General features: G+C 43.1%; 1 long non-coding RNA gene across 1 annotated transcript in view; it reads right to left on the reverse strand.

Annotated features, from left to right (window-relative positions):
• Positions 1-365: 365 nt before the first annotated feature.
• LOC136504746 (uncharacterized) overlaps positions 366-26,369 on the reverse strand; it is a 74,718-nt gene continuing 48,714 nt past the window's right edge. The window contains exon 3 of the long non-coding RNA XR_010770961.1: positions 366-458. This is a non-coding gene — a long non-coding RNA (uncharacterized lncRNA). The remainder of the gene's footprint in view (positions 459-26,369) is intronic.

Below are 26,369 nucleotides of genomic sequence, written 5' to 3' on the forward strand. Positions count from 1 at the left end.
CACAAGAGTATTCTATAAACTACAATTAGAAGTCCAATTCACAAGAATATATACAATCTATCATTAAATATATAAATTCCATACACATTGTTATCAACGTCCTAGAGCTAGCCTTTTAGTCTCACGAAGGTGTTGGTATTGAGGATTTGTATCTAACTCAGACTCTCGGTCATGGTAGGCGTCTCTGACGTGTACAATCTGGTCCAATATGAAGTTACAAAGGTCGCCGATGAGCTCTAAGAGTTGGTCATCCTTGTATGGGTCTCTTTTCATTCCTTTCTCTTCTCTCCACTACAAGAGAACAAGTTTCGGTTTCGTATTTCATACCATTTACGAAGTTTTTATACTATGGGTGATGAGGTTACCCTTAAGGGGTGTCTCCTATAGGCACCGGTGTTACTCATTATAGAACATATATAGTATCCACAATGTACACTCCCAGGCTTCTGCTTGGGGCACTGTGTGTTTTGCATATGAAAATGTTAAGTAATGCTTTTGACAGCCATGTAATGGAGTACTGAAGAAGTAAGTTTTTTCTTCCTTGCTGGATCATGCCTTCCATGATGATTAGTGACATAGAACCTAAATGCCCTGTTCGAATTATTTTAGCAAATACAACTTGTTAGTATCCAAAAGTGAACGTTACAAGTATGTATACAAACATATAAGCTAATGAGGATTGTCGATATGTATATGTCTTGAGAATCGATTGAAGTCTTTGTATGTCATTGTGTCCTTATCTAATGAATCAAAGACCCATGCCATGCTCCTCCTGACATTGACGGCTATACAAATCCAGTGGTTGCTGCATGGATTTCATCATAGAACTAGATAAGCTCTTTTGCATCGAATAAAATATATCGAACAAAGCTTTAAGTATAGAGTTGAGCTTAGTCGAAGTTGTATGGTAGCCATATAGTAGAGTGTTGTTGGAGATTTTTGAAAGCCAGGGCAATATATGCCATAACCTTAAGGGACTCTTCCCTTAGTTTCACCGTACGGATGTGCTCTTTCTCCTGAAGAGTCTTTACAGCAGCTAGCTCTTTGGCATCAAGTGTCCACCGTTTAGGGTAATTGAAATTTGTTTGGGCTATAGCTTGAGGGTCCACATACCCGACTTTCACACTTGGCATTTGTTTGACAATGTGCACTTGCATTCTACAAATCACGTCATGGGTTAGTTACAACAAAATTCAAACATTACATTCAGATCATATCAGGAGGACAAGGACTTATAGGCACCACGTGCAAATTAGATTTATCTCCATTTCTCCCAAGTGAAAGCATGTTTGCATGTCATTGAAGTCAAAGACAATTTTCCCGGCTGGGCTTCCAAATGTGCCGGTGGGAAAGCATGCTTGTATGATATTTATGCTTGTTGGGAGAACACACAAGTACCAATCATGGAACCTTCTCATTCTAAGTGGTAGGCGCTGGATGTCCCGGTTTGGTAGGAAGGGCTTGCCTCTTTCATATGTTTTTGGGCAATCCTTTGACCATTTGATGGCATCAACATTTGATACTGCTTTGCAATTTGGTGGAGTTTGCTAGTGACGACCTCCTTAGAACCCCATGATGGGACTTTTGTAATTTGGTTCTTAGGCTTGAACTGGTCATGGGAATACCACTTGGACACCGACGAGACATCTTTGATCAGAACATAAACTGGCCTTATGGTGATTGGATGCTTCTTTCAAAGTTCCCATATAGGCACGTCCTCATCTTCTTGTGCTGCAGCTTCTTCAGGAGGCACTCGTTGTTCATTTATCGGCTGTGCTTGTTGAGAAGACTATGGTATCTCATGATGCACTTGCTCGGTATGAGCTAGAGAAGGTTGTGGCATCTCATCAGGCACGTGCTCGCTAGGAGGCAGGGAAGATGTGGCATCTCAGGAATGTGGGGGTCACGAGACTGTGAAAATATCTCCCCGACCTCAACAACTCGCTCTAAATTTGGGAGAGGGGGAGGCAGCGAAGAAGCAGTCAATATAATGTCCCATTTGTGCCAGAGGATGAACTACCCCATAATGTCTCTGAGTAACACTAGCCCCTCGAGAGTTGCATAGTCTATCCTCCACTGTATGAACTCAGGCTTCACTGTATGCACCTTGACCCTAGTGTAGTCCGGAGATATCTTATTATTGTGGTGTAAGCCACTGGGAGGATGTGCCACACCCGTTGCCACCTCCATCATAGTGTTCTACCGGCCGCTGAGAAACACCAAGGTGCAACTAGTTGGTTCCCATATGCGATCGACTGGGGTTGTGGCTGCAGTGGAACCTTGGCTACTAGGAACTTTTGGAGGGCTGCCAACTAATGCCAGTTCTCCTGTCGGTGTCTCTAATATCCGTGGCTCCATATACAGTCCTTGCTCCTCCAACGCTTTCGCAACTAGAGCCTTCACTTGGAGCTCAAGACTAGTCTCCTGGTCTCGGCCATGTTTCTTGTACTTGTGCATGTCCTCTTCGAATCCTTGCTTCCAGGTCATCCTTTTCCCTAGCCCCCTGGTGCGGCCTGTGTGCTCCTTGTTTCCCAAGCCAAGGCTAAGCTCGTCCCTCTCTCTGGAAGGATTGAATGAGCCCTTCTCCTTTTCTTCAGCATATTTTAGTATCCTTGATACCGCCTCTTGGGTCTCTGGCTTATCAAACTTAAGATTACTGCTGGATGATTCTATACTCCTCACATATATCCAGTTCCTAGAGCGTACCTTCAAATTCATCACATCGATATTCCCAGCAGCTGCGGCCTCTTCGTCCATCTTCCTAAACTATTCTTCCTTGGCATAGTAGCCACCGGGGTCTAGATGATGGTGGTGTTTGTTCCTCTTCGCTAGCTCGGTGTTACGGGCACTGAGCTCTAATGCCTCTGGTGAAGTCTTCTGAGCCACGAGCTCCTCCCATTGACTAGGAGTTATTTTGCCAAACTCGTTGAAGGGAGTTAACCCCTTTTGGATATACTTCATGTTGAGCTCCGACCTCCAACGTCAGAATGACTCTCCCATCATCCTGATAGCATTTTTTTACCAATTCATGCTTACCCTTCGAAAATCTAAAATTGTCCTTCAGCTGCCTATCCCATAGTGCATTCTTTGTGTTCTCTGGTACCTCTTTCCAGTTAGGGATTGCTGGGTTTAATTTATCTCTTACTTGGGCCCCGATTGCATTACGGAATTTTCCTCTTAATTCCTTTGGCTCAAGGATCTCCCTTGCTGGCCCGACCTCCGTTATCACATAACATGCCTTATCTGGATATAGATTTCCTTTTCTAACCCCTCGTTTCCTCTTAGGCTTGGTAGTCGTGGTTGTGTCTTGAGTTTGTGGAGCAGATGCATCGTGATCCGTCTCTGTGGTTGTTGCCTCTGCTCTCCTTTCCTCTACTCCATCTTGTCCAGCGAGATGTCACGGATGTCGACGTCATCTTTTCCGAGTTTTAGGAGGGACCTGTATATACGATAGGTCAAAGTGTTAGCAGAGGTAACACAGCCAAAGCTTTAGCAAAATTTACAAGCTAAGGCTTTTTTCGTACCTCCTCGTTCGGGTCAAAATCCTTGTCCAAATCTTCCTCCGTTGGCCTCCTTCTAGCTTCACGTGGGAAAGGATCCTCAAGACTTTCATATCCCTCTTCTGAATCATCATCATCATCATCCTCTTCTTCTTCGCCTTCAGTAGCCTCTCCTGCTCTTCCTTCTGCTCTCCCTTCCTCCTCGTCACAATGCTCCTGAGTAAGCATCACTTCTAGATCCTTTTCTAACTCGTTATCGAACTGCTCCTGAGTTAGCTGGTCCTCTAGTGCTTGCTCCTCATTGGTTGGGTGCTCATCATGCTCGGGGCATCTGGCTGCACTGTCTGGTGTCCGCGACATTATTTTGCGCTTTGTTCTAATAGATGCAAGAAAGTGTGCTTTAGGTACGCGAGAAGGTATAAGAAATCAAAAAGGGCTATAAACCAAAATAGTCCTATAAAACAACAATATATCAAAAAAAAGAGTAGTAGCAGTGGTAGAGGCCTCAGAAACATGTCAATCATCATCTGATCTTGATCTTGGAGAATCAAGGCATCATAATAGAGAAGAGAGGAGAAGGTAATGTAGGGGCGGCTACTAATGATGCCAAGTTCCTCACAAGTTCTTGATCATCAGCTCATATTCCATATAATGTATAGACTTGGACAATTTCATCATCGGCAAAACAAAGGAGAGGAGAGGAGAGGGAAGATTTGGCAAAAAAAACCAACAGCTGCTTAGCAAACAAAGTGCAGCAGCTAATGGCAAAAGATAGGACAACAAGTCCTGGGTCAGTCCTAGGAGATTTGGCAAAAAAAGCAACAACAGCCAACAATTAGTAGCTAGAAGTAGCCACTTAGGAGTAGTAAGTAGAAAGTAGTTGAGTAGAGTAAGTGTAGCAGTAGAGTGGTAGTAGTAGAGTATGAGCAGCAGCCACTTAGGAGTAGTAGTAGGAGCATCACTAAAAGAAGAGCAGGAGTAGGAGTAGCAAGTACAGGGAGGAGTAATAGGAGTAGTAGAGGAGTAGTAGTAGGAGTAGTAGTAGTAGGAGTAGTAGTAGGAGTAGTGGTAGGAGTAGGAGTAGTAGTAGTAGTAGCAACAGCCACTACACACCAGCAATATATAAGCAAAAAACAGAGGAGTGGTAGTAGTAGAGTAAGTGCAGCAGCCACTTAGGAGTAGCAAGTAGTAGTAGTGAGTAGAAAGTAGTAGAGTAGAGTGGTAATAGTAGAGTAAGAGCAGCAGCCACTTAGCAGTAGAGTGGTAGTAGTAGGTGCTATAATGACAGATTATATATATAAAAAAAGAGTAGTAGCAGTGGTAGAGGCCTTAGAAACATGTCAATCATCATCTAATCTTGAACTTGGAGCATCAAGGCATTGTAACAGAGAAGAGAGGAGAAGGTAATGTAGGGGCGGCTGCTAATGATGCCAAGTTCCTCATAAGTTCTTGATCATCAGCTCATATTCCATATAATGTATGGACTTGGACAATTTCATCGTCGGCAAAACAAAGGAGAGGAGAGGAGAGGGGAGATTTGGCAAAAAAACCAATAGTTGCTTAGCAAACATAGTGCAGCAGCTGATGGCAAAAGACAGGACAACAAGTCCTGGGCGAGTCCTGGGAGATTTGGCAAAAAAGCAACAGCAACCAACAGTTAGTAGCTAGAAGTAGCAAGTAGTAGTAGTAAGTGGAAAGTAGTTGAGTAGAGTAAGTGTAGCAGTAGAGTGGTAGTAGTAGAGTAAGAGCAGCAGCCACTTAGGAGTAGCGAGTAGTAAGAGGAGTAGTAGTAGGAGTAGTAAGAGGAGGAGTAGTAGGAGTAGTAAGAGGAGTAGTAGGAGGAGGAGTAGTGGTAGGAGTAGTAGTAGAAGTAGCAGCAGCAGCAGCCGCCACTACACACTAGCAGTATATAAGCAAAATAAAAGCAGAGAAGGAGTGGTAGTAGTAGCAGCCACTACACACCAGCAGCACTACACACCAGCAGCAGCAGCCACTACACACCAGCAGCCACTACTACCGCGCTCCTAGTTGCGTGAATCAAAGGGGCCAAGAAGAACAGTTGTCTACCAGATTAGTAGTCAGGAGAAGTGGGCGGGTGGCTGCCTAGCCGGCGGGATGGCCGAGCACCGAGGATGTAGCCACACTGGCCTTTGCCCTAGCGTGGGCGGAAGCGCATGGCCCGGCCACACGGTCATTGACCATTAGCAACAAGCCAGCAACTAAATACCTGAGGCCGATTTTTAATAGGTAAAAGTTTATAACATTCTTAAATCTAAACTCTATTTTATATTGACATATCACAAAGTAATAAAAAGTATCCTTGTTCGGAGGCTGGGCACCTCGGTAAGTAGTAGTGCTAAAACTTACTGCACATGGGCCCGTCCAAAATTATTTATCGAGGTAAATGATAATTAGTAATAAAAATTCCTCATTTGGAGATCGGTTGCCTCAGTGAGTAGCACAACCAAGTTTACTTCGTATGAGCCTATCTGAAATTATTTATCAAAGAAAATGATAATAGTAGTAATAAAAAAATTCTCATCCTGACATCTCAGTAAGAACCACAACCAAATTCACTGAGCACAGGCCGTCAGGAAATTGATTAAAGAAAATGACCATCGTAGTAATAAAAAAATTCCTCGTCCAGAGATTGGACACCTCACTAAGTAGCATAGCCAAATTTACTGCACATGAGCTCGTCTAGGATAACTAATCAATACTAATAGAACCTAGGTAATTATTTTATCAAATTGAAAGATATCAATAATAAAAATACTCTAGAAATTAGACAGCGACCATACAGCAAACCCACTTTACTGTATGCCTGTCCAGCCGGTATTATATATCGATCAACATAATACTAATTAATAAAAGAAAAACTTATGGAAACAAGCCCACATGTCAAAGCACAGCTAAATTTACTCATAATGAAGTTTAGTAGTGACTAAAAGAAACATCAAGGCATAGCACGTAATACTCATCATCTTCATATTAGCATGTATCAACTAAAAATTACGAGATAAGAACCAAAACAAATTGATAGAGCTTGTTAATTTTGATCATTTTGTTATTATTTCACGTATGGGCGGCACCATTTAATGATTTTTGCTATATTTATATGATAGTGAAAATGATTCACGACTTCCGGAAATTACTGGCCCAACAGTATCTGGAGCTACCCTCACTCTCAAGCCATATGATGTTCAACCAGCCACTGGTAATAGTAATATGTAGTTTTCTGGGCATATTTATATAAGATTATATCGCTCTTAGTATAGCACTGTTTCTCTAAGTAATCCCTTATGGTTATCTTCATTCTTTTAAAGAAACAGCTTAACAAAAAATTGGCAATGTTATTTGAATAATTATTCTGTAGCAACTAGCAAGGAGTCTGACCATAAATTGCTAAACTCGTCAACAGAGGGGACAATACTGTCTTTGTAGAAAAAAATGAAATTGTATGAGTGTTTGTTTGCCTTGAAATTTATGTCAATGTATTATTACAATTCTACTTGAGGCTTAATAATAAGGTAAAAAATATATGTTAATCTTGTGTGTTTGTTCATCCATTGTCATTTCCTGGAGTCATGACAGATCTTCTATGTCTGTTCAATTCTTATTAGGAAAAGAACATACTGTGGTATCAGCAAATTTTGAGGACAGCCCAAGGACCATAAGAAGGTCATTCTAGTTTAGAGCAGAGGTATATTTCATAGAGCAAGCATAGTTCGTAGAGCAAGCAGAGATCTGACACTTACCGGTCCAGATGGATGATGTGCATTGGCATGCGGGGGCGGGACGCCGGGGGCGTGCAGGCAAAGATTTTTTGTTTTTATTTGTTAAATTTTCTTTGCTGAGGGCCAGGCTAGGCCCTCGGCAAAGATTTTTTATTTTTTTTTTAATTTTCTTTGCCGAGGGCCATTGGCCAGGCCCTCGGCAAAGTTTTTTTTTGGTTTTTTGAACCCAATTTTTTTGTGGTGCTATAATACATTATTTAAAACTCAATTTTAAAATTTGGGCCAATTTTGACTTTTTTGATATATTTCCCTAATTTATTTCTTTTCGTTGATTTTTTTTGAATATTTCAAATTTGAACTGCAGGTGGATGGAATAATGCAATTTAGTGATTTGAAAAATGTTATTCATGGTATTTGGTGTATGTTGAGTCCCTATCCACGAACTCGCATCAAATTTCGGGCATCTTCTTCACGTAACATGACGAGGAACTTGTCGAAAAAGTGTTTTTAAATTATATAAAATCCATACGAAGTCCGAAAATCATGAAACTTGTCGAGGTGTCATGTTATCGCATGTGTAGGCTGTGGTAAAAAATTGAGAAGGTTTCGAGCAAGTTGTGACGTCGGATGCCTAAAACCCAGACATCTCCAGCACGCCTCGAGGCTTTTGATGATGATGCGGGGGTAGTAGACATGCTAGATGATGCCCACCAAGCTCACTTCACTGAACGACGTGAGAAGGAGGAGATGGAGGAAAGACGCCGTATGACAAGATACATGTTTGTCCGAAGGGGTGCGTCCTATTTAGGAAAGAACATAAGGACGCAAATTACTATCCGAAGTGTAAATCCTCCAGGTACCTGGAGGTAGACTCTGGTGATGGTCAGAAAAAGCAGCTTCCGATCCCCGTGAGAGTGCTACGGCACCTTCCTTTCCTACCGAGGATCCAACGGCTATTCATGATCGAGGAATCCGCGAAACAGATGACATGGCACAAATCTAGCAAATGGTACAATCCTGGGAAGATGGTACATCCGTCTGATGCTGAAGCATGGACATACTTCAATGACAAACATCGTGACAAAGCAGCTGAGGCCCATAATGTACATGTCGCACTGGCAACAGATGGGTTCAATCCTTATGGAATGATGGCTGCCCCATACACATGCTGGCTCATTTTTGTTATCCCCCTCAATCCCCCTCAACAGCATAACGTATTCTTGTCGTTGATAATTCCTAGACACCCAGAGAGTAATATGGGTGTGTTCATGGAGCCTGTGATTGATGAATTGATCCACGCTTGGGAGAAGGGGGTATGGACATACGACCGAGCTACAAAGACAAGCTTCAAAATGCACGTTTGGTACCACTACTCCCTACATGACTTCCTGGCATATGGGTTATTTGCCGCCTGGTGTGTTCACGGGAAGTTCCCATGCCCAATATGCAAGAAAGCTGTGAGGTTCATTTGGTTGAAGAAGGGTGGCAAGTATTCGTCGTTCGACCAGCATCGTCAGTTCCTCCCTCTAGACCATGAATTCAGAGAAGACATCAAGAGCTTTATGAAAGGTGTCAAAGTGACAGACCCTAAACCACACTTGAGGACTGGTGGCGAGGTTCGTGCTTAGATAGATGCTCTCATGCCCAATGAAGAAGGTGGTTTTGTGGGATATGGTGAGGAACATATGTGGACACATAAGTCCGGCTTGATGAGGCTCCCCTATTTCGATGACCTTCTTCTGCCACATAATAATTATGTAATGCACACTGAAAAGAATATCGCCGAGGCACTTTGGGGAACTCTCAAGGACACTGACAAGTCTAAGGACAATGTTAAGGCTATATTGGACCTAGCGACGTTGTGCGATAGACCGAATCAAGTGATGCAGCCTCCTAGTGGCCGAAACAAGAACTGGAAAAGGCCTAAGGTCAATTTCATCTTGCAAATCGATCAAAGGAGGGAAGTACTAAAATGGATCCAGACGTTAATGTTCCCAGAAGGATATGCAGCGAATCTTAGCAGGGGAATGAACTTAGGCACTCTGCGAGTCAATGGGATGAAGAGTCATGACTACCACATATGGATTGAGTGGTTTCTTCTGGCGATGGTCCGAGGCTATGTCTCTAAGCATGTTTGTCTAGTGCTGGTAGAGTTGAGCTTTTTCTTCCACCGGCTTTGTGCCAAGGAGATATCTCGGACCATCGCTCAGGACTTGGAAAAAGCAGCACCTGTGTTGCTCTGTAAGCTGGAGAAGATCTTTCCACCCGGCTTCTTCTTGTCGATGCAGCATCTGATTGTGCACCTCCTGTTTGAGGCACGTTTGGGGGGGGCCGTGCAGGCCCGTTGGTGCTATCCAATCAAGAGATGTCTAAAGACTCTTCGCAAAAAATGTACAAATAAAGTTAGAATTGAGGCTTCCATTGGAGAGGCATGCCTTCGGGAGGAGGTGGCAAACTTCACAACGCAATACTACAAGCCAAACCTTCCTAGCAATCATAATCCACTCCCTCGTTACAATGCTGGTGAAAATGAATCGACCCTCAGCCTTTTCCAAGGCCAACTCGATAGTGCAAGTGGATCAACCCCAAAGCTATTGGGAAATGAAGAGTGGCGCAGTATCATGCTATATGTGTTGAATAACCTTACTGAGGTGTAGCCATTCATCAAGTAAGTTTGCAATGAACTTGTTTCAATACGTCGTCACTATTCTGCATCCAACCCCATTGATTCTCATTCGTACTGGGAATTTGTTCGTGAATTCTGGCATCAATCAAGGGATCCTACCTCGCATGAACAAGACACCCTTGTTTCGTGGGGTGCGGGAGCGGGGAGGCTTGATTTTATTTCTTGGTTCAAACAAAAGGTAATGTCCAATTTAGCTCGTACGTTCGATCGTCCAAGGTGATCGTACGTTTGATTAATATAACGATCTATCATGCTTCACCTTGCAGGCCCAGACCGGTTCGTCCATGAGTGACAAGTTGAAACAGGTTCCAAATAGCTGTGACATTAGGGTGAAGTCATTTACCGGCTATGACGTGAACGGATATCGCTTCCACACAACAAGTTACGAGCAGATTCGGCCCAAACGAAAAACCATAAATAGCGGAGTTTGTACGCCTGACACTGATGGCCTCGACTATCATGGTAGAGTTGAGGAAATCTATGAACTCTCATTTCATGGAGACAAACCTCTTAAACCTATCATGTTCAAATGCCACTGGTTTAATCCTCGATCAACGAGACGAACCCCTCATCTTGGGCTAGTCGAGATTCAAGAAGATTCCATCTATCCTGGAAAAGATGTCTACATTGTGGCTCAATAGGGCGTGCAGGTGTATTATACTCAATACGCCAATCAAGACAAAGAGGATCTTAAGGGTTGGGCTATTGTGCACCAGGTATCTCCACATGGTAAACTACCTGCACCAAACGATGATGATTACAACTTCAACGCAAACACATATGATGGATAGTTCTATCAAGAAGATGGGCTACCAGGCACATTTGAGATAGTCTTACCCAAAGCAATCGAAATAGAAGTAGACAACGAAATGGTTGATGGCGAGGTCGATGGAGATGTGGTGGTAAATGCCAAGGACATAGCAATGCTTGAGCGATTACTTCTAGGCAATGACTACGATGACAACATAGAACCTTCGGATAGTGTTGCCCATTTGGACAATTTTGACAGTGATGATGAGACCTATGATCCCAATCATGAAGATTATTCCTAATACATGTAATACTATGTTTTTTTAATTTGTGTTTTGTTTATATATTTTGAATCTATTTCTAATATATGTACTAATTAGTCTTGTTCATTCTTTGTGATTGTAGGTGATTGAACAAAGATGGAGAACAGACATCCATGCCATGACACGCCCTTGGTTTACGGGAGAGACCGCCCTCTCCTTCGAGGTGAGGGGTCGTCGTCCGGGGCAGCGTCCGCAGTAGGTGACAAGAGGAGGACCAGGGGCAGCAGCCGCATGAGGCAGCGGTCTCCTCCCTCACCACATGATGAGGTGCTAGAGGAGGAGCATGTGATGGCCATGGCCACATCCTCGTCGGAGGATGAGAGGGGTCAGCGGATGGGAGAGGGAGGCGAGGCGCTCGAGGGCGAGGGAGGTAAGGCGCTCGAGGGTGAGGGAGGCGAGGGGCTCGAGGGCGAGGGAGGGGTACCGCTACCCGGACTCCCTACGAGCGAGGTCCCGCGAGCCTCCCTCCGATTCCGCTTCCTCACAACCGCCCAGTGATTCGGCCTATGGCAAAGAGGTAAGTAACTATAGATGTTATCATAACTACTTCATAAGATATGTTGGAAATCATAAGAGAAACTGATAAATTTTCTTAATCACTTATGCAGGGCCTGGTTGGTTTTGTCAGGTACTCCAGCACACACCCTCGTGAGCATCCTTGGTGTTTTGTGCAGGAAATGGTACCCCGGCATTGTGCAACTGTCCGAAGAGCTGGTGGTGCGGGAGCCGGCCTCCAACTGGGACAGGTACGCGCTGGTCACGGATGACACTTATAGCAACAAGCAGGAGCGGGTATTGGCGGAGTTTTGGGTAAGTTTCTCTCGCACAACATTGCTTAATACATCTCATTCATTGGTTAAATGTTTTATTGAAATAATGAATGGATACATCGGTTTTGTATGTAGAAAATTTTCAAGGCCAAAGAAGGACTTGAGGCCCAGGCGGATCCCACAGCTTGTAGGAAGTACGTCACCGAGATGCACCACCATGGGCGCGTCCAAGCCCACATAGACTACTATAGGTCGGTACTTAAGCTGTCCCTCCCCAAGCCTCAAGCAAGACTGATTACGCTGACCCGAGACCAGTACCTTGAGGTAGGCGAATAACATTCATAATGATTTGTTTTGATATTAAGTAGGTTCAATTTCATCTTCTTATATGTCAAATACTCGATGACTTGTAGGTGATTCCCTAGTGGTGCCGATCGTATCTCGAGTGCTGGGCCATGATCGTGGACAAGTGGTTATCACAGGACTTTGTTGACACGCACGAGAGGCAGCGGGAACTGCTTCTGATGAGGCAAGGTCCAACTCACCATCAAGGCAGCCGCAGCCTCCCCGGATACAAACAAGCATAAGTAAGTGATTTCTTTCATTTATTTTGATGCTCAATTCTACTTGATTTCTCACCATCTTCCCGTCTTTCTCGTAGGAGGCTGCGCACCCGGGCGAGGAGGTCTCGGAGTTCTCTGCGTGGGCTGTCCCACATGGGCAGGGCGTCGTCCTCTGTCTCCTTTGACCCAGCTGCCCCACCCCAGGTGTACTCCGACCCAAACGTGTACACTAAAGTCCAAGAGTACACATCCTCGGTAAGGGAGATCTATGGGGAAGATTACAATATGCGCACTGAGCCCATTGATGTAGAGACGATCATGAGGCTCAGAGGAGGCAAGAAGCACATGCGGCTGTGGATTGCAGATGGCGCCATCGACTCCACCACTGTTCCCTCCCTTGAAGCTATCCGAGCACGGAGCACGAGCACCAGCCAGCCCATACGCACACGGCCTTCTCCAGCACTGCAGCAGGTCCATGCACTCCAGGTAATTCCTGTTTTACTCGTCGTACGTTGATATTTACACACCTAAATTAGATTTGCATTACTGATACAATGGAGTGAAATATTGCAGGCCGAGCTGCAAGAAACAAAAAGGCAAAGTCAAGAGCAGAACGCGGAACTGACCGCACAACTGCAGGCCTAGCAGGTCGCGTTTGAGGCCACGTAGAAGCAGATAGCGGAGATGATGGTGATCATGCAAAGTCTTGAGCAAGCATCGGGTGTACCTGTGCAGTTTTCAGCTCATCCACCTCCTACTCCTGCAGCTACTCCTGTAAGTATGAAAGTTCACTTTTCGCTTGTGCTTTGCATGGCGTTCGTGCCGTTGTGGATGTCGGCATTGGTGCCGTTGTGGATGTCGACATTCGTGCCGTTGTTTCTTGCAGGTTTTGGAAACCTCCCCGTGCAGGGGAGGTGCTGCCGAAATTTTCAATTGAGTCTAATCTTTTTGTATTCCTAGATTACTAGATGCAATATCTAAGTTCCAAAACTATTTTCTCGGATTACTCACACATGCAATCTCTGCTCCTTTGTGCAGCCTCCGTCCGCGGGTTCCAATCATCCCGGTGGTGCGTCACCGAGTGATCCCGCCTTTCCTTCACCACCGTCTCATAGGCTACCTTGATGAGGACTAGTGCTAGGTGATGTGGTTGGACTTTATTGTAATATTTGTGGTTTATGGTTCTGACTTGTGCTTGGATTTCATGAACTTGTCGTAATAAACATGTGAATGATGATGAACATGTGACTTGTCGTTGTAATATATTGTGATTTGTGGTTCACAATTATGGTTGTGATATATTGTGAGAAAATGGGTTCTTAGTGATATATATATATATGTGATGGTTGATATATATGTATGTATATGAAATGCTTGTGTCGATGGAATGCAAAAAACAAAAACAAAAAAAATTCTGCCTCTTTGCCAAGGGCAATGACCAAGGCCCTCGGCAAAGAAGGGTCATTCGCCGAGGGGCGTCCCATTGCCCTCGGCAAAGATTCATTGGAAAAATTCTGGAACATTTCTTTGCCGAGGGCCATGGTTGGAGGCCCTCGGCAAAGACTTTTTTTAAAAAAATTAAAATTTCTTTGCCGAGGGCCTGTGGGGAAGCCCTCGGCAAAGATTTTTCAAAAAAAAAATAATTCTTTGCCGAGGGCCGTCCCATTGCCCTCGGCAAAGATTTTTTGGAAAAATTCTGCAACATTTCTTTGCCGAGGGCCATGGTTGGAGGCCCTCGGCAAAGATTTTTCAAAAAAAAAATAATTCTTTGCCGAGGGCCCCGGAGACGGCCCTCGGCAAAGACTCCGTCCCAGGCGCCGGCGCTGTGACGGCTATTTTTCTTTGCCGAGTGCCTGATAAAGGGCCCTCGACAAAGACCCTCTTCGCTGACTCAAAATTTCCCGAGAGCTCTTTGCCGAGGGCCGCCCTCAGCAAAGCCTTTGCCGAGGATTAATGGGCCTTTGCCGAGGGAGGCCCTCGGCAAAGAGACCGTCTCCAGTAGTGTCTCTAGCCATGCATCGCAGTGTCGGGTCTCTGCTACTGTCGCCGTTCAACTGTGATCTTGGAGGTCACGTTGTGGTGCAGCAAGCTACATGCGTGGTCACGCCTATAGCGGCCGGTGAGGCCCTTCTTGTCTTCCTATACAAGTTCCTATGACCATCACATAGCTGGGTATGGCATGCGTAGTCCGGGCATGCCCCAAGTGCATCCATAGTGCAAAAAGCGTGGGTGAGGGAGGTGACTGCATCATGTGGGCCGCATCCGTTGTCATCACCTCAGACTGTGTGCGTGCGTGGCGGTGGTGGTGTATTTTTAGTCGTGGGCATGTGGACGGGTCACATGTGGTGCCTCACATGTACTGGCATACTTAGGGTCTCTTTGGCACGGCTTATACCAGCTTCGGCTTTATCTATTTTGCACAAATCGAGGCACTGTAGCGTGAAGCCGTTTTGTAAGCCGGGGTTAAAATAAACTAGAAGCCGAGAAAAGCCAGTTTTTCTGGCTTCACCGGCTTTGGCTTCACCGGTAAAGCCGTTTTGGATGAGCCATGCCAAATGAGGCTTTAAGAGTCCCAATGAGCCCTCCAGCTGTCTGGTCAGATGTCTCGGTCCGTTCTCTCACTCAATTATTGTCTACAAAGTTGGGTGGCCACACATCCACTTGGGGTACTTCCCGATTGAGTTGTTGGGCTTAGTGTGTCCCAAAGTACAAAATCGGTGGGTTGTCTCTGTTCGTCAAGATTATTTGTGTGTTATGCTAGCTCGGGTGCGGCCGATTAGGCGGTGGACCCCGAGCCCTGAGTCAGGACCCGTGGGCGTCTGTCTACATGCCTATCTGATGGGAAGGTCGTAAACACAAAGAAGCATGTACCTTCCCTTCTTTTTATAGTAGTGATGAAGCGTGGAGTTGCTCTTAGCCCTAGTGCGCACTCGTCTGTCTACCTGCCTATCTGATGGGACATAAGGATTGTCTACTACCAAGCTTTTATAATTGGCTCTGGTGCATGCGGCTTGCACAAATTGTTGATATGAGACCTGTTGTTCACAATCCCTAGTTAATCGTGAATACATGTTGTACTGAACTTTGCTTCTGCCTCTAAATGAAACATCCATGTGCCAAGTAACTTTCGTGTCAAAACGTTTTACACTATATAATTTCACTACTACAGTAAGCATCTGTAGGGGCAGCTAGCGATGATTTGTAGAGACGGTTTTGCCAACCACCCCTACCACACTGTCTCTACAAATCGATTTATAAAGACGGCTGGTGCCCCTACCAATGTATTTGTAGGGGCTCTAAAAATAATTTGTAGCACTACTACAAAAACGATTTTTAGCAACGGGGGCTTTTTTAGAAGCGGCTCCACTACCAACCGCCTCTACAGTGGATGAGCTTGGGTCTCATGATTTCAGCCACCCTTACAAATCTAACAGTAGGGGCGGCTGGTGATACGAGCCACCACTACAAATAGGTAGATTTGTAGGGTCGGCTCACTCACCAGCCGCCCCTACTGTTAGATTTGTAGGGGCGGCTCAATCACCAGCCGCCCCTACAAATGTCCGCTGTATAAATGGTTGCAGCCCCGTTCTTCCACCTCGGGTCACTCACTCTAACTTGTGAGAAAATATAGGGAGGCCTTGGGCACCTCCCAAAAAATTCTGCAATATGGGGGGAAGGTTTTTGGTCTCAAATCCTTTGGTGGAGAGGTTATAGAAGGTAAGAAAATGCTATTTCACACTTTTTTTAAAAGTTTTAATGGTTAGTTTGTGAGTAATTATAGTTTTGCTTTTCTCTCTCTTCTATGGTGCTTGAGCTCCTTATGAAGAAATTAGACCAAAGTTTTGAATGTACTAGGGTAAATTAGGTAGGGGAACAAGATCATATCCTTATTTGGTCCATGTTTCTTGATTTTAGTGAACAATTAGTTAGTTTTATGGATGTTTTATGTGCATGTAGATCTAGATCTAGGGTTTGTTTTTTTTATTAATTTGGTTTTTGTAAATTTATGTTTGATGAAATTGGACTAGGGTTTGCATGAAAGATATTAGGTAAAATATAATTGTTGCTAATTGTTGTCTTTGAAATTGTTTATTGTAATTAACAAATATGTATTTTAATTATTTATGGATAAATGGGCAATTAATTAATTTTCCTCTACCATGGTGTGTTTGTATGCTTCATGTAATTATATTTGATTTATATTCATATATATCTGAAGTATATACAATTATTCTCAAGTAATTATTAATTTGATTCATTTTTATATATTTGAATAAGTAGTCCTTTAATGTTTGTTGTTGTTGTTGTTGTAAAAGATGGAGTATAGGAACTCTTGGATGTATGGTTCGTTAAGGTTCAAGGCAGGTTTCCGCGAAGAGGTAGATAAATTTATTGAAGCCGCAAAGAAGCATGCAACGACGTTGACAGAGAATAAGGATACAATTATTTGTCCCTGTAAAGATTGCAAGAACCGTATGGCATGGACAGATGTGACTATCATCATATCACATTTGATTATGCGAGGATTTGTTGAGGACTACATAGTGTGGATTCATCATGGTGAAACGGTTATTGTTAACGATGAGGATGAGGAGGAATATGACGACAAAACCCTAGAATCCCTGTCCCAATATTCAGTAGAGCTTGATGCATGAATGGATCCCGAGTTTGGCAATGAACAAAGTGGTGATGCTGGTGGTTGGCATGGTAACGACGAAGGTGGTGCCAATAATGATGGTGGAGCATGTGTCGGAGATGAATATGATTTGGAGGACATGATTCGAGCTCTTAGACTAGAGATTTTACTAAAGAGCCCGAAAGGTCTAGAAAATTTGGAAAGGGTGACAAAAGTATTGAAGGAGACTATGTATGGTGTTCAAAAGAGCTATCCGACACATTGGACATTGCTATATTTTGTGCTTGAGCTACTCATCCTGAAGGCTAAGTACGGCTGGTCAGACTGTAGTTTCAATGATCTATTGTGTCTCCTATCATGGGGGCTGCCACAACCAAACTCAGTACCCGCTAACACATACCAAGCGAAGAAGGTCATAAGTCCATTGAACATGGGGGTTGAAAATATCCATGCATGCCCCAACCACTGTATCCTTTTTCATGACGAAATGTTCAAGTCACTAGATAAATGTCCTCGGTGTGGGGCAAGCCGGTACAAGAACAATAACCTTTACGATGGGGATAAAGCCTCCATGGGGAAAAGAGGAATAAGCAGGGTACAAAAAAGGTGGTACAAGAATCTCAGTTCTCAGAGGACACTCCATTAGGCAACGATGCAAAGCAGAGAAGAATTCTTGCCTTGGTAATGTGGTACCTGCCAGTGACTGACCGCTTGAGATGTATCTTCCTAAACCCTAAAGAAGTCGCACTCATGACATGGTGGGATGATAAGCGCAAGGCGGATAATGATAAGATTGCACACCCGGCTGATTGTAGTTAGTGGCAAAGGATCGATGAGAAGCACAGAGAATTCAGCGATGACCCAAGGAATGTATGGTTTGGCTTGAGCATCGATGGAATGAATCCCTTCAATGAGAGGATGAACGACCACAACATTTGGCTAGAGATCTTGACCATGTACAACAACCCAACGTGTTTGTGTTAGAAGAGAAAGTACCTTCACCTCACTATTCTCATTTCTAGCCCTAAACAACCAAGCATTGATATAGACATGTTCCCCGAGCCTTTGATGCAAGAAATGGAGAGGCTGTGGAACCATCTTCTGTAGCAATATATGCCCGCTGACTTGGGCAGTCCTTCTGCACATGGCCAATGCCATGGCAGCGGTGGCACTGAATGCCCGAAGTGCGTCATGTCGATGCAAGGGATGAGGAACTCTTGGTAGGCACCTGCAAAGAATTTTTACCTGAATCTGAAGATCGTGCGGGAGGTGCCTTAGGTGTAGCGAAAACTCCAGAGGCTGTTGGTCGCTTGCTCGCTGGAGGAGGCAGCCGAAAGGTGGTTGGCTTGGTCAGCCCCGATGATGGTGCCGAGCGTGGCGTGTATGTGATGCTGATCTTGCTCTTGCCCTGCTGTTCACGCCCCTACAGTTCCTTTTCTGTAAGCATAGCAAACTAAAACAACTGGTTGACAATGTTAAATTCTTTATAATCAACAATGTTTGAATCTCACGCCTTAAACCTGAATAAAAACAACAAATGGCATCTTCGTTTCCCTCCACAACACTACAGTGCATCAATCCCTTTTGGAGCTCACCATAGTAATCCTCTACAGATTTATCTCCTTGTTCTAAACGCATCAATTTCTTACCCAAATCTCTATGATAAGAAGGAGGAACAAAATGATCATGCATAGCTATCTAAGTTCTTCCCATGTACCAGGTAAAGCATCCTATGCAGCTAGCCCATTCCACCAAATAATGGCAAAATCCTTAAACTCACTAGTAGCTTGACGAACTCTATGATGCTCAGGCACAAGGTGGGCACTAAACTTTTGTTCTACTGTCATCTCCCAATCAAGATATCCCTCAGCATCGTAATGACCCGAAAAAGATAGTATTGTGAACTTAATCTTAGCATAAGGATCATCAGGTACACGGTGATTATTACCTTGATGGTGGTGGACACCACCCATACCTGTCGTGTTGCGGCGAAGACGTCGTAGTAGTCTTGCTTGTCGGAAGGCTGCTCGATCCATGTTTCCAGCGACATCATGCACCGTGTCTTTTGGCAAGAGACCATCGGTGTTGCTACCGAAGACGTCATTGTTGTTGACCGCCACCAATGTTTCCAACTTAGTAACCTTATCGGTTAGTGTGGAAATTCATTTGTCCAACCTCTCCATGCTGTTGCCAATGTTGAGTTCAATGAGTACGTCAGTGACGGCCTTCCTGACGGCCTCATTCATCCTTTTTTGGCATCCTCTACAACAGCTTGTAGTTGCTCTTGACTAACACACTCGTTGAAACCCTTAGGGATGTTATCTCTAGTCTGTTCACCTCCTGCCATTGTAAACACAAAAATAGGAATAAACAGTGAAAGTTATCCCTACCAAATGACTATGTGGTTGCAGTGGTGTCACTTTTCATAGCAAGTGGAGGCACCTTACCAAGCTCTTACAAAGTTCTTACGAACGCAAGCAGTGGGCGGTACAACTGGCGGCTGGTTCGTGATACCTGTGAGGCAGTGGTACCGAGATTGCAAAGCCCTTTGTCTGTACTGATCTGAAGAATTTGTGGAGCTTGAAAGGCAAACAAAGAGTAATATGTATATCTGGCACACAAGTCAGTAATAGAAAGTAATGTTGAATTATAGTCTAAAGTACTTGTTCTCGTTGCTGGTCTAAAGTGTTGCAAGTACTAGGTGTGTGACAAAAGTATGGTGGATAGCAAGGTGATAGGTGTGAGAAAAAAAAATAAGTATGGTGGATGGAGACAGCAACATAAATAAGGAACCAAACAACACACGCTAACACAGCTCACTTTGGTCTTCTCTATGTGCTCCTCTAAATATTGTTCTTCTTTTGCCCCTCTCTTTTTTTCTATTTTTTGGACTGTCGTTGTTTTTTTGGGAAATTTCAACTTTTTATTTTATTTTTTTGATATTTTTCCTTTACTTTAGAGCACAAAAGAAGTAACCACAGAAAATATGAGCTCAAACAAGTGAAAGACGTGGCCTGTGGAATTTTCAGAAAACTGGATCAAAATCGACAAAAACCTTGTGACCACGAAAAGAGGATCTTGTGACCACTTTTTGACCAATTTAAAAATCTTCAACCCTAGCAAAGGGGATGGACAGATCCAAAAAATTTTCCTGATCGATTTGCATATATGGAACGTCGAAAACGGAGTTCGTATGCGAAAACTTGACCAGTTTTAAGAATTGGCTCCGAATTAGAGGACAAAACGGGAACAATGTGTGCAAAATTGGTCACAGCAGCCAAGATTTGATGGAAACGATGGGGAAAAACACACGAACTGGACTCTAACATGACCTAACTAGCAACAAGACCTCGACCAGGACACAAACTCAAGACGACGGACTCTGAAACTAAAATATGCAAAGGCTATGGCGCAGAAGGTTCTAGGACATGAAAAACAAGTATGGCACTGGACTATGGGATGAATGCGAAACACTCAAACTAGGAAACAAAAGTGAACCTAATGGTATACCTTAGCTCTGATACCACTTAATGGAGACAGGGATCCTGATCTTCCGTCAGGTGGTGGTAACTATCGTTGTGGCGGAGAGTGACACACCGATCCATCTTTAGATCGAAAGATCGACCCTGCAATCTTAGCACCATAATTCCTCTGGTTATCAACCAAGTCAAGGACCAGGTTGACCTCACCAAGAAGGCTAATCCCTACATGCGCAACGAAGAACACAAGCAAGAACAAGAAAGAACGCAACCAAATTGCAGATGAATGATTATCTCTCGAAGTTGGCGTCTCACAAACCGATGAACGGCGAAACTGTTCTTCATAGATTAATCTAAGCAAAACCCAAAACCTAATGATGGCGGTGGCATATGATTATAAAGGTCTTAGGGTCATCACCTACCCTGGACGCATCCCCCTAATGGGCCCAAATACGATACATGGTCCAACGGACCAAAAGACGGTGTCGCAGCACCCTGATAGATTCTGGATGATGACTTGTTTCGATGATTCCTGTTGATTCCGAAGAGCTTTTGACATGAGACCACTTGGGTTGGCTTCCTTATCAAATAAGCTTTCCATCCATATGTGGATCGTCGAGAACGGAGTCCGGATGCGTCCCAGGTGACCAGTTTAAGGCAGACTAGTCCTGGAGGCCAAGACAGACTCAAAATCATGTTGGACTGGGCCTCCGATTCATGTTGGACGTCCTTCCTGGTCATCATCACCTCCTCCATGTCCTCTTAGTCCCTCTTGACCCTCTCCAATTTTCCTAAGCAAGATAACATCATTAGGTAGTAGTCTATTCTCAAAAGTATGAAAAGGATCGCTTAAGAACGAGCTCACCTCTAAATTGAGTTGACGCATTCAAGCCCGGGTCATTGGACCTTGCATGACGGTTGGAGGATCAGATGGTACATCCGAAGGAGTGATGTCCTCATCAAACCCCCTCCGGAGAGACGTCATAACGGAGAACACGTGTACAAAATGGTGAAAAACATATGCGTCGTCTATGAAAAGAAGAATCTGGATGGGACGAATAGAGATAGAAGCACATCTCCTGTCGAAGGTGTACCTTTCAAGAAATAATTGATCTTCTTTCAGTATCTGCCTTATTGGCCAGACTTGGAGGTCCCCCATGCCATTGATGTTATGCACGTGCAGAAGAATGTCTTTGAGAGTCTCATTGCTACCTTGATGGGCATAGGCAAGTCAAAGGATGGCCTGAAATCATAGACTTTCCTAAAAAGATCAGTGTTGTGGAAAAGAACTTGCCCAAAGATATATTTCCATGGAAACGAAAATGTGTCAAGGGAAAAGTCGTTATAGCGGGCTAGCCAGTTGTTGAATATGGAGTGTTTGTGTAAGTGTGTGTATTTATAAGACTTCATTTATGCATGCATGTGAGACTATATATTTATGTATGTGTGTGAGACTATATATTTATGTATGTGTGTGAGACTATTTTATTCATGTGTATGAGACTACCCTTTGCAGCATCCAGATGAATCTATTTCAACATCCACCCTATTACTACTAAAACTTTATGAAATCACTTAACACTTTATGAAATGAAGAAATGACCAAAATAAAAGTTGGAGATCTTGACGAGTTATACAACTTTTATATTCATCACCTTTACAGCTGAAATCATTTGGTGGTTGAAAATAAGGTTTGAAGTTCTCATTTTCTAAAATTTAAAATTTGAATTGTCCAAAATTAGTGACAAAGATAGATGACCAAACTAAAATGATAGAGCCTGATTTTAGAAAATTTTCGGAAAAAACCATCACATTTGGAGTTAGTATGGGGGAGAAAAACTAGTTACAAGTTTCAGCCACAGATTAAAAAGAGAAATCACACTTGTTCATCATTGATCATCATGAACAATTGTGATTTTTCTTTTTAATCTCTGAGTAAAATTTGTAACTAGTCTTTCTCCCTCATACTAACTCCAAATGTGATGATTTTTTTCTTAAAATTTTCTAAAATCATGCCCCATCAAGTTACTGTGTTGATTTGGTCATTCTTTTCATTTGACAAAGTTTGAGCAATTCAAATTTTCAAATTTAAAAAAAATGACAAGTTCTAACAAGATTTTGAAACCCTGAATGATTTCAGCTGAAAAAGTGATGAATACCAAAATTGTATAACTCATCAAGATCTAAAACTTTTATTTTGATCATTTCTTCATCTGACAAAGTGATAGTAAACATTGTTTACAAATCAACATGTCTCTCATACAGTTTATGAAACTATGAGTGACATGTGGATTTCTGAACAATGTTTTCTAATACTTTGTTAAATGAAGAAATGATCAAAATAAAAGCTGTAGATAGTGATGAGTTCAACAACTTTTATGTTCATGACTTTTCTAGTTGAAATCATTTAAGGTTTCAAAATCTTGTTTGAAGTTGCTATTTATTAAAATTTAAAATTTAAATTATCCAAATTTAGTCAAATGAAAAGATGATCAAAATAAAACATGTAGATAGTAATGTGTTCAACAACTTTTATGTTCATGACTTTCTTATTTGAAATCATTTAAGGATTCAAAATCTTGTTTGAAGTTGCCATTTATTGAAATTCAAAATTTGAACTTTTCAAATTTTGTCAAATGAAAAGATGACCAAAATATAAGTTTTACATCTTGATGAGTTCTACAACTTTGATGTTTACAAAATTTTCATTTGAGGTCAGTTAGTGTCCCAAAATTATATTAGTTGTTTGATTTTTTAAAATTTTAAAATATTATTTTTGTAAAGAAGAAAATATAAAATTATATATATATATATAATAAAATTGTTTATATATACATATATTTATATATATAGAATAATAAAAAAACTAATATATAAATTTATATTGTGTTCTTTATATATGAATGAATTACAGAATTATTAATTAAAATAAATTGAAAAATATTTGTAGGGGCGGCTAACTCAGGAACTGTCTATACAAATCGATTTGTAGGGGCAGCTAACTCAGGAGCCGCCCCCACAAATGCCCTCCAGTATATAAGCCAGAGCCCGTGGGCGGCTAACTTAGGGGCGCGATTCTTCCTTTTAGACGTTGTCAGGCTGCCGAACCCGCCGCCGCCACCATCGTGCGCGCTTCCTCTCACCTCCGCCGGCTCGTGCACGCCCGACCACGTGCTTCCTCTCACCTCCGCTCCATTCGCCGCTGGGACCCGCTGCAGAACCCTAGCCGTGGGCGACGTAGTTCCTCTAGGGAAACCTAAGCGCTGGGACTTGCTTCGACTACTTCCTCTGCGGTGGCGCGCTCCACCGCTTCGAGTACGGCGTCCCCATGGCCGCGTTCCTCGCCAAGCTCCGTGGCGGGACATGCACCACCGCGCGCGCTCACCTATCTTGCCATCGGCGTCAGCTCTGAGGAGACAAGGCGCGCCCATGCGTCCCCTATCTCACCATCGACATCAGCACCGAAGAAACAAATCCATGCGCCTCCCTGCTCCCGCTGCGCCCCTCCCCACGCCGCCTCTCTGCTCCTGTGCTACGCCCCTCCGCACGCCGCTGCCTCGGCTGAGCCCACCCACCGGCTGCCCGCCCCTGCACGTGCTCGAACGTCCGCCCGGCTGCTGGGCGAAGGTCCCGTGAGCACCCTCCTCTGCATTGCCTACTCGCTCCCACCGGGCGCCCCACGCTAGAAGGGTCCCTCTACAGCTCGTCACCCCAAATCTTCTTAAGGTAAATACTTTATCTGAAACAGATGCAAATACAGGCAACGGATGGCACCTAGCATTCGGTTTGCAGGATCTATTTTTGGGTTCTTGAGTTCATCCATTTTTTTGGGGGGGGGTTGTTTTTAGCCTCAAACTTGCTCATTGTATTGGTTGTTTCACCTAAATTTACTTGCCACATTAAGTTTGTACAGGCACCGCCGTTTCAATCTGACTCTAGATTAGTTTTTCTCTTGTCAAAATCATATTATGAGGTCAAGAGAGTAGAAAGCTAAGGATACCTGGTACAACCTGAGAGCTTAATTAATTCTTTAAATTATTATTCTTACCATTTGGTTCAAGTTCAAGTTGTTGTACTCCATTATGTTAGTAATTATGAATCAAGGCATGCAGATGTAATTTTGGCAGTGTTCTCAGTCGCCAACAACTCTTTGCTGGTTGTTGATTCTTTCTGCTTTTATCAGATCAACAAATGCATGAGCTAGGGAATTTTTGTTTCTTATATATACATTTGATCTATCGCTCGCAACTCTGCTAGGGGTGTAATAGTCCACTCACGAAGTTAGAGGCATGTATATGTGTCGCCTGTGATAGGCTAATAATGAAAAAGGATATATCTGCATATGTGAAACATTGAATAATGTTGGATATATGTTCTTGTTTGGTTTGCCTTATAAGTTTGTAACGTGTCAGCTTCCTGAGATGGTTACTCGATCGATATCTTGAACTGAATGTTATTGCTTTATTATTCATATATATTTGTCATCCGATTCCATGGATCTAATTTGAACAAGGAGATGGTGTATCTTAACAACCATGTATTCCTACCTTCATAGTTATTGGGTTCGATGTACGTGTGAGTCATGCTGATGCTAGAAACCATCTTAATTTCTGGGTGAGGAGCACCTAGCAGGATCTATTTTCATTTTACATTACAAGTTATTGGTCAATAGGTCTTTGGGGAAAATTTTTTCAGCCTCAATAGGTCACGTATGGCTCCAATAGGTAGTGTCTGCTGCTTCAAGTGTGATAGGCTTTAGCTAAGTTAGCTGATAGGTTGTGGAATCTATAGCTAGCAGTGTCACAAGCAAGTAGGTGATTTAAGTTAGCATGGCTTTAAGTTTGGCTTGTCTTGTAATGATTTTTAATGGCATAGGATATATTAGCTCAAGTATTAGTTTCTATTTGACATGGACAGCAGGAAAATACATGTGGATCTCATGTAAAAATATATGCTATTGCAGATTACCCACCTGCAGACCTTGTTCAAATCATCCCGTACGAGCAAACATCATTAAGTGAAACATACAACAGGTAAGCATCAAGCTGATCATTTACTTTTGCCCTCCACTTTGATTCATAGTGTAAATTGTTTCATTTTCACTAGCCATCTGTTCTTAGGGTAAAGGAGGTGCCTACAAGCATTTGAAGTTTTCTAGACATCTAAAACAATCATAGCAGCTGCCGTTCATAACTAAGAAGTTATTGGTACAAGGAACTTCTGAAAGGTAAGATTTATTTAACCAGTTCGCATTCATGAATGCCTGATTACCTTGTTCTAAGATTTCGATGTGCCTTGTGGTTATTCCGTGGCGCGATTACCCTTTGCTCAGTTGTCTCTGTTGACTTTTTCTTGCTCAGCTGCTTGCTCAGCCACTACTAGGTTCAGTTTTAGTAGTTCGTCAGTTTATCTCTGCATGTACTGTCTCTGACAACCACATAGTAGTATGTATGTGTATAGGATAATAAGGTGATATCCATTGGAGGAAGCTTCTGAGCTCCCCACGCTCATCAGTTGCCACTGTCCACCATGATCTTCATTCTCCTCATTTGTTTTTTCTGCTTCAGTCTTCAGCTCTTCATCTTTAATTCGATACATATCCTACAAATGGAATTCCTTGCTAGCTCCAAACTAGTTCTCTATATATATATATATGCAAATTTTTGGAGTAAGCTAGCACCACCTACATGTGCAAATTTGTTACTGATGAGCTGGTCATATATAATTTCTCTCATGACAAAGCTGCTTAATTACTCGGACAACAGCGTAATAACCTAGGTTAACGTTGTTCTCCAGCAATTACTGTGGAAATTGACACTACTGTTCGCAGTGTTGTACTAGTTGACTGGAAAAATCCAAACTGAACACGGTGCCCTTTCTGATACAAGAATCTCACTGACATGTGAATGTTATGTTATACATGTG

Source organism: Miscanthus floridulus, chromosome 14, assembly GCF_019320115.1.
Source record: "Miscanthus floridulus cultivar M001 chromosome 14, ASM1932011v1, whole genome shotgun sequence".
NCBI classification, from domain to species: domain Eukaryota; kingdom Viridiplantae; phylum Streptophyta; class Magnoliopsida; order Poales; family Poaceae; genus Miscanthus; species Miscanthus floridulus.